General features: G+C 40.8%; 1 pseudogene; it reads right to left on the bottom strand.

Moving 5' to 3' along the window:
• Window positions 1-10,009: 10,009 nt before the first annotated feature.
• The window catches only part of LOC109560029 (mitochondrial-processing peptidase subunit beta-like), a 71,201-nt pseudogene continuing 68,819 nt past the window's right edge, over window positions 10,010-12,391 (bottom strand).

Raw genomic sequence — 12,391 nt, 5'->3', positions numbered from 1 at the left:
TCAAACAGATATAACATCTGTGTGCAAGTTTTTGTGAGCCAAGAGTTTTCACCTCTTTTGGATAAATACCAAGGAGTATGATTGCTGGATTTTATGAGTATGTTTACCTTTGTGAAACACTGGCAAACCATCTTCCAAAATGATTGCACTATTTTTGAATTCCTACGAAATGTGTATGAGTTCCAGTTACTCCACACCCTTGCCAGTATTTGGTGGTGTCAGTGTTTCAGATTGTGGTCATTCTCATAGCTGTGGTAATACCTTCACTTCACTTCACTTTAGTCGCTCAGTGTTGTCCGACTCTTTGCGACCCCATGAACTGCAGCACACCAGGCCTCCCTGTCCATCACCATCTCCCAGAGTTTACTCAAACTCATGTCCATCGAGTCGGTGATGCCATCCAGCCATCTCATCCTCTGTCATCCCCTTCTCCTCCTGCCCCCAATCCTTCCCAGCATCAGGGACTTTTCCAATGAGTCAACACTTCGCATCATGTGGCCAAAGTATTGGAGTTTCAGCTTCAGCATCAGTCCTTCCAATGAACACCCAGGACTGATCTCCTTCAGAATGGACTGGTTGGATCTCCTTGCAGTCCAAGGGACTCTCAAGAGTCTTCTCCAGCACCACAGTTCAAAAGCATCAATTCTTTGGTGCTCAGCTTTCTTCACAGTCTAACTCTCACATCCATACATGACCACTGGAAAAACCATAGCCTTGACTAGACGAACCTTTGTTGGCAAAGTAATGTCTCTGCTTTTGAATATGCTATCTAGGTTGGTCATAACTTTCCTTCCAAGGAGTAAGCGTCTTTTAATTTCATGGCTGCAATCACCTGCAGTGATTTTGGAGCCCAAAAAATAAAGTTTGACACTGTTTCCCCATCTATTTCCCATGAAGTGATGAGACCAGATGCCATGATCTTACTTTTCTGAATGTTGAGCTTGAAGCCAACTTTTTCACTCTCCTCTTTCACTTTCATCAAGAGGCGCTTTAGTTCCTCTTCACTTTCTGCCCTAAGGGTGGTGTCATCTGCACATCTGAGATTATTGATATTTCTCCCGGCAATCTTGATTCCAGCTTGTGCTTCTTCCAGCCCAGCGTTTCTCATGATGTACTCTGCATATAAGTAAAATAAGCAGGGTGACAATATACAGCCTTGATGTACTCCTTTTCCTATTTGGAATCAGTCTGTTGTTCCATGTCCAATTCTAACTGTTGCTTCCTGATCTGCATATAGGTTTCTCAAGAGGCAGGTCAGGTGGTCTGGTATTCCCATCTCTTTCAGAATTTTCCACAGTTTATTGTGATCCATACCTTACTGATGTTTTAATTTGCATCTCCCTGATGACATAGTCTATGGAGCATCTTTTCTTATGCTTATTTGCCACCTTATTTGTACATCATTTTTGGTGAGGTAGTTGATCCATTTTTTAATCATTTTTTCCTTATTGTTAAGTTTCAAGAGCTCTTTGTATATATTGAATAACAGTCTTTTATCAGTTGTATCTTTTGCAAATATTTTCTCTCAGTCTGTGGACTGTCTTCTCATGCTCTTAATATTGTCTTTCACAGAGAAGAAGTTTATAATTTTAATGAAGCCAGAGTATCAGTTTCTTTTGTGGATCATGACTCTGAGTTATATGTAAAAAGTCATTTCTATACTCAGGGTAATCTCAATTTTCTCCTATGTTAGAATCTAGGAGTTTTAGAGTTTTGCATCTTACACTTAGGTCTGTGACCTTTTGGAAATAATTTTTGTGAAGGGTATAATGTCTGTGTGTAGCTTTATTTTTTTTGCATGTGGATGTCCAGTTGTTCCCATACCATTTCGTGAAAAGACTATCTTTGCTGCATTGTATTGAAAGTGGTCCACTGGAGAAGGGAATGGCAAACCACTTCAGTATTCTTGCCTTGAGAACCCCATGAACAGTATGAAAAGGCAAAATTATAGGACACTGAAAGAGGAACTCCCCAGGTCAGTAGGTGCCCAATATGCTACTGCAGATCAGTGGAGAAATAACTCCAGAAAGAATGAAGGGATAGAGCCAAAGCAGGAACAATACCCAGTTGTGGATGTAACTGGTGATAGAAGCAAGGTCCAGTGCTGTAAAGAGCAATGTTGCATAGGAACCTGGAATGTTAGTTCCATGAATCGAGGCAAATTGGAAGTGGTCAAACAGGAGATGGCAAGAGTGAACATCGACATTCTAGAAATCAGCAAACTAAAATGGACTGGAATGGGTGAATTTAACTCAGATGACCATTATATCTACTACTGCGGGCAGGAATCCCTTAAAAGAAATGGAGTAGCCATCATGGTCAAAAAAAGTCTGAAATGCAGTACTTGGATGCAATCTTAAAAACGACAGAACCATTTCTGTTCATTTCCAGGGCAAACCCTTCAATATCACGGTGATCCAACCCTATGCCCCAACCAGTAGCACTGAAAAAGCTAAAATTGAACGGTTCTATGATCACTCACCTAGAGCCAGACATCCTGGAATGTGAAGTCAAGTGGGCTTAGAAAGCATTACTACGAACAAAGCTAGTGGAGGTGATGGAATTCCAGTGGAGCTATTCCAAATCCTGAACGATGATGCTGTGAAAGTGCTGCACTCAATATGCCAGCAAATTTGGAAAACTCAGCAGTGGCCACAGGACTGGAAAAGGTCAGTTTTCATTCCAATCCCAAAGAAAGGCAATGCCAAAGAATGCTCAAACTACCACACAATTGCACTCATCTCACACACTAGTAATGCTCAAAGTTCTCCAAGCCGGGCTTCAGCAATATGTGAACTGTGAACTTCCTGATGTTCAAGCTGGTTTTAGAAAAGGCAGAGGAACCAGAGATCACATTGCCAACATCTGCTGGATCATAGAAAAAGCAAGAGAGTTCCAGAAAAACATCTATTTCTGCTTTATTGACTATGCCAAAGCCTTTGACTGTGTGGATCACAATCAACTGTGGAAAATTCTGAAAGAGATGGGAATACCAGACCACCTGACCTGCCTCTTGAGAAACCTATATGCAGGTCAGGAAGCAACAGTTAGAACTGGACATGGAACAACAGACTGGTTCCAAATAGGAAAAGGAGTACGTCAAGGCTGTATATTGTCACCCTGCTTATTTAACTTATATGCCAAGCACATCATGAGAAATGCTGGGCTGGAGGAAGCACAAGCTGGCATCAAGATTGCCAGGAGAAATATCAATAACCTCAGATATGCAGATGACACCACCCTTATGGCAGAAAGTGAAGAGGAACTCAAAAGCCTCTTGATGAAAGTGAAAGTGGAGAGTGAAAAAGTCGGCTTAAAGCTCAACATTCAGAAAAGTAAGATCATGGCATCTTGTCCCATCACTTCATGGGAAATAGAAGGCGAAACAGTGGAAGCAGTGTCACACTATCTTTTTGGGGCTCCAAAATCACTGCAGATGGTGATTGCAGCCATGAAATTAAAAGATGGTTACTCCTTGGAAGGAAAGTTATGATCAACTTAGATAGCGTATTCAAAAGCAGAGACATTACTTTGCCAACAAAGGTCTGTCTAGTCAAGGCTATGGTTTTTCCAGTAGTCATGTATGGATGTGAGAGTTGGACTGTGAAGAAAGCTGAACGCCGAAGAATTGATGCTTTTGAACTGTGGTGCTGGAGAAGACTCTTGAGAGTCCCTTGGACTGCAAGGAGATCCAACCAGTCCATCCTAAAGGAGATCAGTCCTGGGTGTTCATTGGAAGGACTGATACTGAAGCTGAAACTCCAATACTTTGGCCACCTCATGGGAAGTGTTGACTCATTGGAGAAGTCCCTGATGCTGGGAGGGATCAGGGGCAGGAGGAGAAGGGGATGACAGAGGATGAGATGGCTGGATCACATCACTGACTCTATCGATGTGAGTTTGAGTGAACTCTGGGAGTTGGTGATGGACAGGGAGGCCTGGCGTGCTGCGATTCATGGGGTTGCAAAGAGTCGGACATGACTGAGCGACTTAACTGAATTGACTGTACTGATGGCTTTTTCTCCTCTGTTAAAGAACAGTTGACTATATCTGTGGAAAGCTATTTCTAGGCTCTCAGTTGAATCCTTTTATGTATTTTCTTTTGTCAACATTACACAAGATTACTGTTGTAAGTCTTAAAGCTGTGTAGTATCAATCCTCCAACTTTTTTCTTCTCTTTTAGTATTGTATTGGCTATTCTAGTTCTTCTACCTCTCTATGTAAACTTTAGAATCAGTTTGTCTGCCGATATCTATTAAGTAATGTGCTAGGATTTTGATTGGGATTGCACTGAGTCTGTAGATCAAGCTGGGAAGAATTGACATCTTGATAATGCTGTTTTCCTATTAATGAATACAGAATATCTCTCCATTTATTCAGTTCTTTGATTTAATCAGACTTTTGTAGTTTTCCTTATGTAGATCTTGTATATATTTTGTTAGATTTACAAACATTTAATCTTGGAGGGTGATAAGTAAATAATCAGGTATTTGAAGAAAATGGGCACCACTTTCAAAAGAATCTTCTGAGATGGTCTTGATCACCTGATGGAAGCATAATAGCAGCTGGCTCAGTCAACATGTTTATGTTTGTGCAGGATTTCAGAAACAGGAATATTTTGTGAGAGCTGCCCAACCATGCTGGGTCCATCAGTCCATGATGAGTCCATCATTCACTCATCATCCAGTAACAAGAAACTTATATGGGGGAGATTCAGTGAAGATATGGAATGGAAGACTTGAGGCTCCTTGACCTTGATATCTCAGATTGCCTAAGTGACATCAAATGGTGCCCAGGCCAGCATCCTCCCTTCATATGAAGATCATTACTGACAAGAAACAATACGGCCATCTTCCAATGACCACATGTATTCCATTTCACCAGAATGATTAAGGCAAGCTTCCAGGGCTCTCTAAAAACCAGCTGCCACATTTCAAAGACTATTTTATTTTCCTCTTTTCTGTTCTTTAAATAAGATTTCTTCAAAAGAGCAGGTTTTGCTTTGTCTGTAGTTTACTGTTTTCTAGTCCAAGCTGAAGACAGGGACTGTGGTTAAAATTTGTTGGGGGATTTTTTCAATAACTGGCTTTCTGTGCTTCTTTGAGTTATTTTGTCTTAAAAACCAAATAGATGCCTTTCTTGCCTTGTAGGCATTTTTAGTTTCAAATTTTACCATTCATTGAGAATTCTTGGAGTTGTCCACACTCAGCCTGCAGCAATTTGTCAATTACAGTTGAGGTTTTTCTGCCTAGGCAGTGGTTCCCACAGAAGTGTCTACTTGTAAGTTTCTGCTGCAATAAGTTGTGGCTCTCTGTATTCACTTGTTTCTTCAATTTGAAGGGCAACAGTTTGACCTCTGACCTCATTTCTCCGACAGAGAAGTCTGAGAATTGTTGATTTTCCAGTTTGTTCAGCTTTTCACTGTTAGGACAGAGTAGTGACTTCTTAAAGTTTCTTACATGTTGGACAGGAAACTGGGAGCTCATTACCTTTCCTCATCATTTTTTACTTTCTGTATATCCAAGTTGCTATCTGATAAATTTCTTTTTAGTCTGAGATTTTTTTCTTTAGCATATAATGTATTGAATAGTATAAATTTACTTGCAACAAATTCTGTCCGCCCTCTTTCATCTGAAAATGTCCCTACTTTACCTTCGTTTTTGAAGAATCTTTTAGTTGGATATAGAATTCAATGGTGACAGTTTTATTTCCTTTTAAGATGATATTGCATTGTCTTCTAAGATGTTTTTTGTCTTGTATAGTTTCTGATGAGAAATCAGCTATCATTCATATCATTGTTCCTGGTATGTATATCTTATTTTTCTGGTTGCTTTTAAAATGTTCTCTTTCTGTTTATGTTTCACCAGTTTGGGCATCATATATTTAGGAGGAGTTTTCTCTATATTTATCTTGCATGGGGCTTGTTGAATATCTTGGATTCATGGGTTCATGTTTCCATCAGATTTGGAGAGTTTCAGTTATTATTTCTTAAAGTATTTTTTCTGCCTGCTTATTTGTCTCCCCCTCATACTCAAATTACATGGATATGGACTTCCCTGCTGGTCCAGTGGTTAAGACTCCATGCTTCCACTGCAGAGGACTCAGGTTCAATCCCTGGTTAGGGAAGTTCCACATGCCATTTAGTGTGGCCAAAAAATAACAAAATAAAAAATAAAGAAGGCACAGTTTCCAGGGGGTGAGGAGAGGAAAGAATGGGGAGTGACTGTTTAAAAAGGTTGCATGTACATTAGAAACTTGATTTTATTCCATGCTTATTGATAATCTATTCATTTTTCTATCTTTTTCTCTCTTTCCTCCTATTTCAGTAATTGCTATTGTGCTTTCTTCCCATTCACTGATCCTTTCCTCCACAGTATTTAAATGCTATTCTTAAGCACCAGTGTCATAGATACTATATTTTTCAGTTTTATATTTTCAATTTTTTATTGTTTAAATTGTTCTCCTAAAATACTTCATCTCTTTACCTATTATATCCATATTTTAATACAATTTATTTAACATATTACAATAGTTGATTAAAAGTCCTGCTATGATAATTCTAATAACTGAGTCATCTTTGGGTTTGTATCTGTTGACTGCTCCTACATCCTGACTTCAAATGTGAGTTCTCCCGTGCCATTTCTTAAAATGTCAATTCTCCCACAATGCAGCTTTCAAATTGGTGTGGAAAAAAATCCAACATGATCTGAAATGTCAGTGAAGCTTCTTTTCTGGTTTAAAATTTACCTGACAGGTAAAAGAAGACAGAATCCCATTGGAGTCAGCCTGGAGATGGTGGAAGTATTTGGATGGCTTTAGACATCTGAATGTAGGTTTCAAATGTAGAGGATTTTCTGGGTTCAGTTCTAGACTTTATCCTCTTCTTACTCTATGTACTTTTACTGGATGATCTTTTCCATTCTTATGGCTCCAATTGCTATCTGCTGCTGCTAAGTCACTTCAGTCGTGTCTGACTCTGTGTGACCCCATAGACGGCAGCCCACCAGGCTCCCCCGTCCCTGGGATTCTCCAGGCAAGAACACTGGAGTGAGTTGCCATTTCCTTCTCCAATGCATGAAAGTGAAAAGTTAAAGTGAAGTCGCTCAGTCGTGTCCGACTCTCAGCGATTCCATGGACTGCAGCCTACCAGGCTCCTCTGTCCGTGGGATTTTCCAGGCAGGAGTACTGGAGTGGGGTGCCATTGCCTTCTCTGAATTGCAATCTATATACTGATAAATTTCAAAACTATACTTATAGCCCAAAACTTCCTAAGTTCCAAACCTGAATATCCACTGCATACATTTCCATCTGCAGATCATAAAGACACTTTCAACTGAGCGTGCTGCTGCTGCTAAGTCATTTCAGTTGTGTCCGACTCTGTGTGACCCCATAGATGGCAGCCCACCAGGCTCCTCTGTCCCTGAGATTCTCCAGGCAAGAATACTGGAGTGGGTTGCCATTTCCTTCTCCAGTGCATGCATGCATGCTAAGTCACTTCAGTCGTGTCTAACTGTGTCCGATCCTTTGGACAGCAGCCCACCAGGCTCCTCTGTCCACGGGATTCTCCCGGCAAGAATACTGGAGTGGGTTGCCATTTCCTTCTCCTCAACAGCATATTCATAACATAATACATGTACACATTCTCTCTCTCTCTCTTTCTTTTCTTGCTAGACTTTGTGAAAAATTGTTAGTTGCTCAGCCGTGTCTGACTCCTTGTGACCCCATAAACTGTAGCCCACCAGGCTTCTCTGTCCTCAGAATTTTCCAGTCAGGAATATTGGAGTGGGTAACCGTTTCCTTCTCCAGGGACTCTTCCCGACCCAGGGATTGAACCCACATCTCCTGCATTGTAGGCAGATTTTTTACCATTTGAGTCACCAGGGAAGTCCAGACTTTAGGATATCACAATAAAAAATTTTTAAATACTTTATATAAAATTGTATATAAAATTTTATATTAATAATTGGGGTGCCAAGATTAAATTCCCAAGGTATAATTTCTTGTTAAAGTGTTCACTTTAATAATTAAACCAACACCTTATTTTATATCATTTTACATTAGAATTTTTATTATTTGACCTTTGAATATCTATTATTTACATAATAAAAAATATAAAAAGTCTATTAAAGAAGTCATTGCCCAGGCAAAAAGAAGATTTAGAGGAAGCATAAATGATTATCTTTGAATGTGTAAAGGTGTAGCAAGCATAAATCAATACAATATCTCTTCACCACTTCAACTAAAATCTAAAAAAAAACCTACTAACTTCACTGAGTTGTGAGTTGGCATACTCTATGAATTTAAGTTATGAATATCCATAACATCTTTATCACTGAAACCTGGAAAGACAAGTCCTTTGTTAGGGTGTATCCCAGGAAACCAAAGGGAGTGTGTCACATTCCTTAGCCTAGGATATGACACGAAATGATGAACAATTGCTGATGTGAAGTCTGTAGGTAAGACCATCATGTATTTCTCCTAGTGTAAAATTACTGGAAAGAACATTCTTCTCTTTCTTTCTTTGAAGAACATAGGTGATAATTTGAGGCTAAATTGGGAGGAGTTGGCTACTTAGGCTATAGGACAGAACAGCTTGAAAACAAAAAATTCTTCAAAACTTTGCCCAGGATTGTCTTTGATTCCCATGCTCTTGTCCTGCTTTACATCTTTAGTGAACATGACAGCAAAGACTTGGGGTTTGTCTCAAAACTGCAGCTGCAATGAGAAACTGCACTCCCTGTACCTGAAAGGCTGCTGGCTTTCTCCCACTGGGCAATTCAGCGTGTATCCTTGTGGAAGGCCAGCCCCGGGGAGGCAGACAGCCCGCACCAAGTCTCCAGAACTAGCTCCGCAGTTGGGCTTTGTTTTTCCCATGGGTCAATAAAGTAGTAGAAATGGTGAAAAGAGCCCAAAATCTGAAGTCAGAGACCAATATTCAAATTCCTGCTTCTGTGCCTTGATAACATTAGGTAATTCTTATCTTTCCTTCTCTGAAAAAATGGAAGTAATAGTACCTTTCTTGCACGGTTGCTGTGGCAACTAGGTTAAGACACTGTAGTACCTGATAGCCAGTTAGTGCTCTAGAAATGCTCATTTTTCCCCACCCCTTTTCCTTTCAACCTCTAGGTAAGTTATGAGGAACAGTGATGCAGATCACCAGCTACAGCCACAAAGATGTCAGAGAGACAGGTCTGTGGAAGTGGATATTGTGCATGTTTGTATTTTTATTCCCCTTAATTCTCCATTAGTCCTACCGTTTGGTATGGAAAGAAAGAAGGGAGAATTCCCTATGGTCCAGTGGTTAGGGCTCTGCATTTTCACTGCTGAGGGCACAGGTTCAATTTCTGGTTTGGGAACTAAGATTCTACAAGCCAGGTCATGTGACCAAAAAAAAAGAAAAGAAAAAGAAAATTATGTTCTCCAACTAAGGTTGGCCAGGCTTCACTGGTAGCCTAGCTGGTAAAGAATCCGCCTGCAATGCAGGAGACCCCGGTTGATTCCTGGGTTGGGAAATTCCCCTGGAGAAGGTATAGGCTACCCACTCCAGTATTCTAGGACTTCCCTGGTGGCTCAGATGGTAAAGAATCTGCCTGCAATTTGGGAGACCTGGGTTTAATCCCTGGGTTGGGAAGATCCCCTGGAGGAGGCATGGCAACCCATTCCAGTATTCTTGCCCAGAGAACTGCCATGGACAGAGGAACCTGATGGGCTACGGTTCATGGAGTCATAAGGAGTCAGACACGACTGAGCGACTAAGCACAGCACACCACTAGGGTTGGACACTTTCAGTTGGATCCAATCTGTTTCACAAACTTCCTCCAAGCAGAGAGCAGCATCTTGCCCCTCCTTTTTCTGCAGGATCCGGTAATGAGAGTGTACTCCCCATGGGATAATTGCTGTCCGTAGGGGGTCCTCTGTACTAGCAGAAGCTAAAGCCTGGGAAACACTTGTGGGAAAAAACAATCAAATGGACAATGCCAAGGATGTTGCAGTGACTCAGGTTTTTCTTTCAGTAGTAGCCATTCTCCATGTTCAGCCTGAAGGAAAAGAGAGGTTATATGAGGAAGGTGATTCGGAATCCGAAAGCAAAAAAATTCTGATATTTATATACACAGACCTTTTCCCCTCAGTGGTTCACACGGAAATTCAAGAACAGCACTGCTCTTCTGAAAGCTATTTCAGGATTCCACACATCTTGTTGACATTTGGAGACAAACTTAAGCAGTGATGTACTGGTAGGCTGGCTCTCTGGGTGGGGTGTGAGGGACCCTATTGATGGCACCTGCTGGTTTCCATGGTGTAAATACTGCCACCTTGGTCAGTGACAAGCTACCGATATGATATCACTGAGCATGGGGTTGGGAAGAACCTTGAGAAACTGGCTCTCTTGGGGCAAGCCAACTCCGGCACAACACTAAGCTCATATTTAGTGAAAATTGCTATAGCTATTGGCAAATTCAACCCTTGTTGAAAAAAGACATCATCGAGTTCTAGAATTCACTGCCTCCTGCTTTCTGGCCTGCATTTTGGTCATTGTTCCTCCTGCTTTTTGAAGCAGCTTTAGTGAATCTCACTGCTGTGGACCCCAGACCCTTTGACTTAATGAAGATTGATGTCTTCATTAGATTCTGAAAAGGAATGCTCGGACATTTTATTACCTGGTGGCTGGTGCCTAGTACTCTCTGTTCCATGGCCCATCTCCCCCACCTCCTGTGACACATTCCTGAAAAGGCTCCAGGAAAAAAAATGTTACAGACTTGGCAGATCAGCCTTTTCTGATTGTGCAATGTTCTTCCTGAGAAAGCCCATTCTCCAAAGGCATTCATTCTGAAACCAGAGCAAGAAATGTGGGGACAGGCTGGCCACCAGGAGGGCAGCCTAGGAAGACAGGCGGTAGAGCACTTGGGCAGAGTAAATCTATGGGAGATGGCATTCATGTCTACTGCATCAGTTTTATAGGTTTATGTAAACTGTCAAAAATTGCATCAGAAAGAATAAAGGAATGAAAGTGTTTACTTTTCCAAATACTCTTTCATTTTAATTATTTCACACCTCTTATGAACAATTTCTCATTATCTCATTTGTGTTGCATAGCAGGCTGCTGAGACATGATGAAAAAATATTGTTAATATAATAAATATAGTAACATAGTACATATAATACACTGGTGTAATATGTGACATAACAAGTCTTAATATGATAAATATGATTATGCCCCCTTTACAGACAAAGACACTGAGATTCAGAGAAGACAAATGACTTGTTTAGGATTACACAGATGTAATGACAGTGGAGGAACTTGAACCCCACATGTCTGATGCCAAGCTAGAACTCGCTCTATGCCAGATTGTGTGTATGTGGTGATTGGAGGTTTCTATCAGCTCTGATTATGTAATCACATGTGCCAGGTGGCATCAGAACCATCAGAACGTTCAAACAAGTCTGAAGTTATGCTACTTTCCAAGGAGTTTCAACAGGCTCCTGGAGGTCAGATTTTTTCCGAGGCGTAGTTCAGTGACACCTCACTTATTGAAGGACTGGCAGCAAAGGAGATAATCCGCAAAAATAAAATGACTATGTAATTATTTGTATTCTATAAGCTTCCAAATTTTGAACAAAATATTTTAAAGCTACTTGGCACATCATCCTGTGTTTTTATTTATTTATTTTAAGCTTCTTGAAGCATTTTTTTTTTAATTTTCTGCTTTTCCCACCAAGACCTAAGTTGTACAAACAGGTGTAAAATTCTGACCTCATGTAGTCCAAGTCCTTTCTGCTTTCTTTGTCACATGTTTTCCAGTTGTGTCCCAGTCAGTGCATCGCTTTCTTCTGTGACATATCAGCCATAGGTGGCAAGAGCACTTGGAGATGTGGGGAGAGTGGGGAGGCAAGCGTGCGGGGAGCAGCGGGCTCCCACCCCAGCTGAAAGCACTGCAGAAACAGTCTTGGCTGGGGGGTGCACAGAGGAGGAAGGTCATGGCTGTACCAGCTTCCTTGCACTCGGCTGGCAGCTGGAGCTACCTTCTAAGATGAGGAAGGCCTAGGGGCTTCCTCATGGAGAGTGAGCATTTAAGAATAACTAACGGGTTCAGGACGGGGAACACATGTACACCTGTGGTGGATTCATGTCAATATATGGCAAAACCAATATAACATTGTAAAGTAATTAGCCTCCAATTAAAATAAATAAATTTATATTAAAAAAAAAAAAGAATAACTAACACCCAGGCAAGGTGTCAAGTAAGATTAAAATTCTCTAACCATCATTTTCTCTTGGCGAGTGGAGGAAAAAAAAATCAAGAAGAGTTGAATCACCTTTCATTCTTCCGTTTTTGTCATTAATTTGGTGTTGCTTGGTTTTGACAGCAGAAATAAAAACAAAAAGGCATCA

The sequence above is a fragment of the Bos indicus genome, chromosome 6 (assembly GCF_029378745.1).
Source record: "Bos indicus isolate NIAB-ARS_2022 breed Sahiwal x Tharparkar chromosome 6, NIAB-ARS_B.indTharparkar_mat_pri_1.0, whole genome shotgun sequence".
Lineage (NCBI taxonomy): Eukaryota > Metazoa > Chordata > Mammalia > Artiodactyla > Bovidae > Bos > Bos indicus.
The sequence above is the reverse complement of the archived record's forward strand: the minus strand, read 5'-3'. Positions and strand labels throughout refer to the sequence as shown.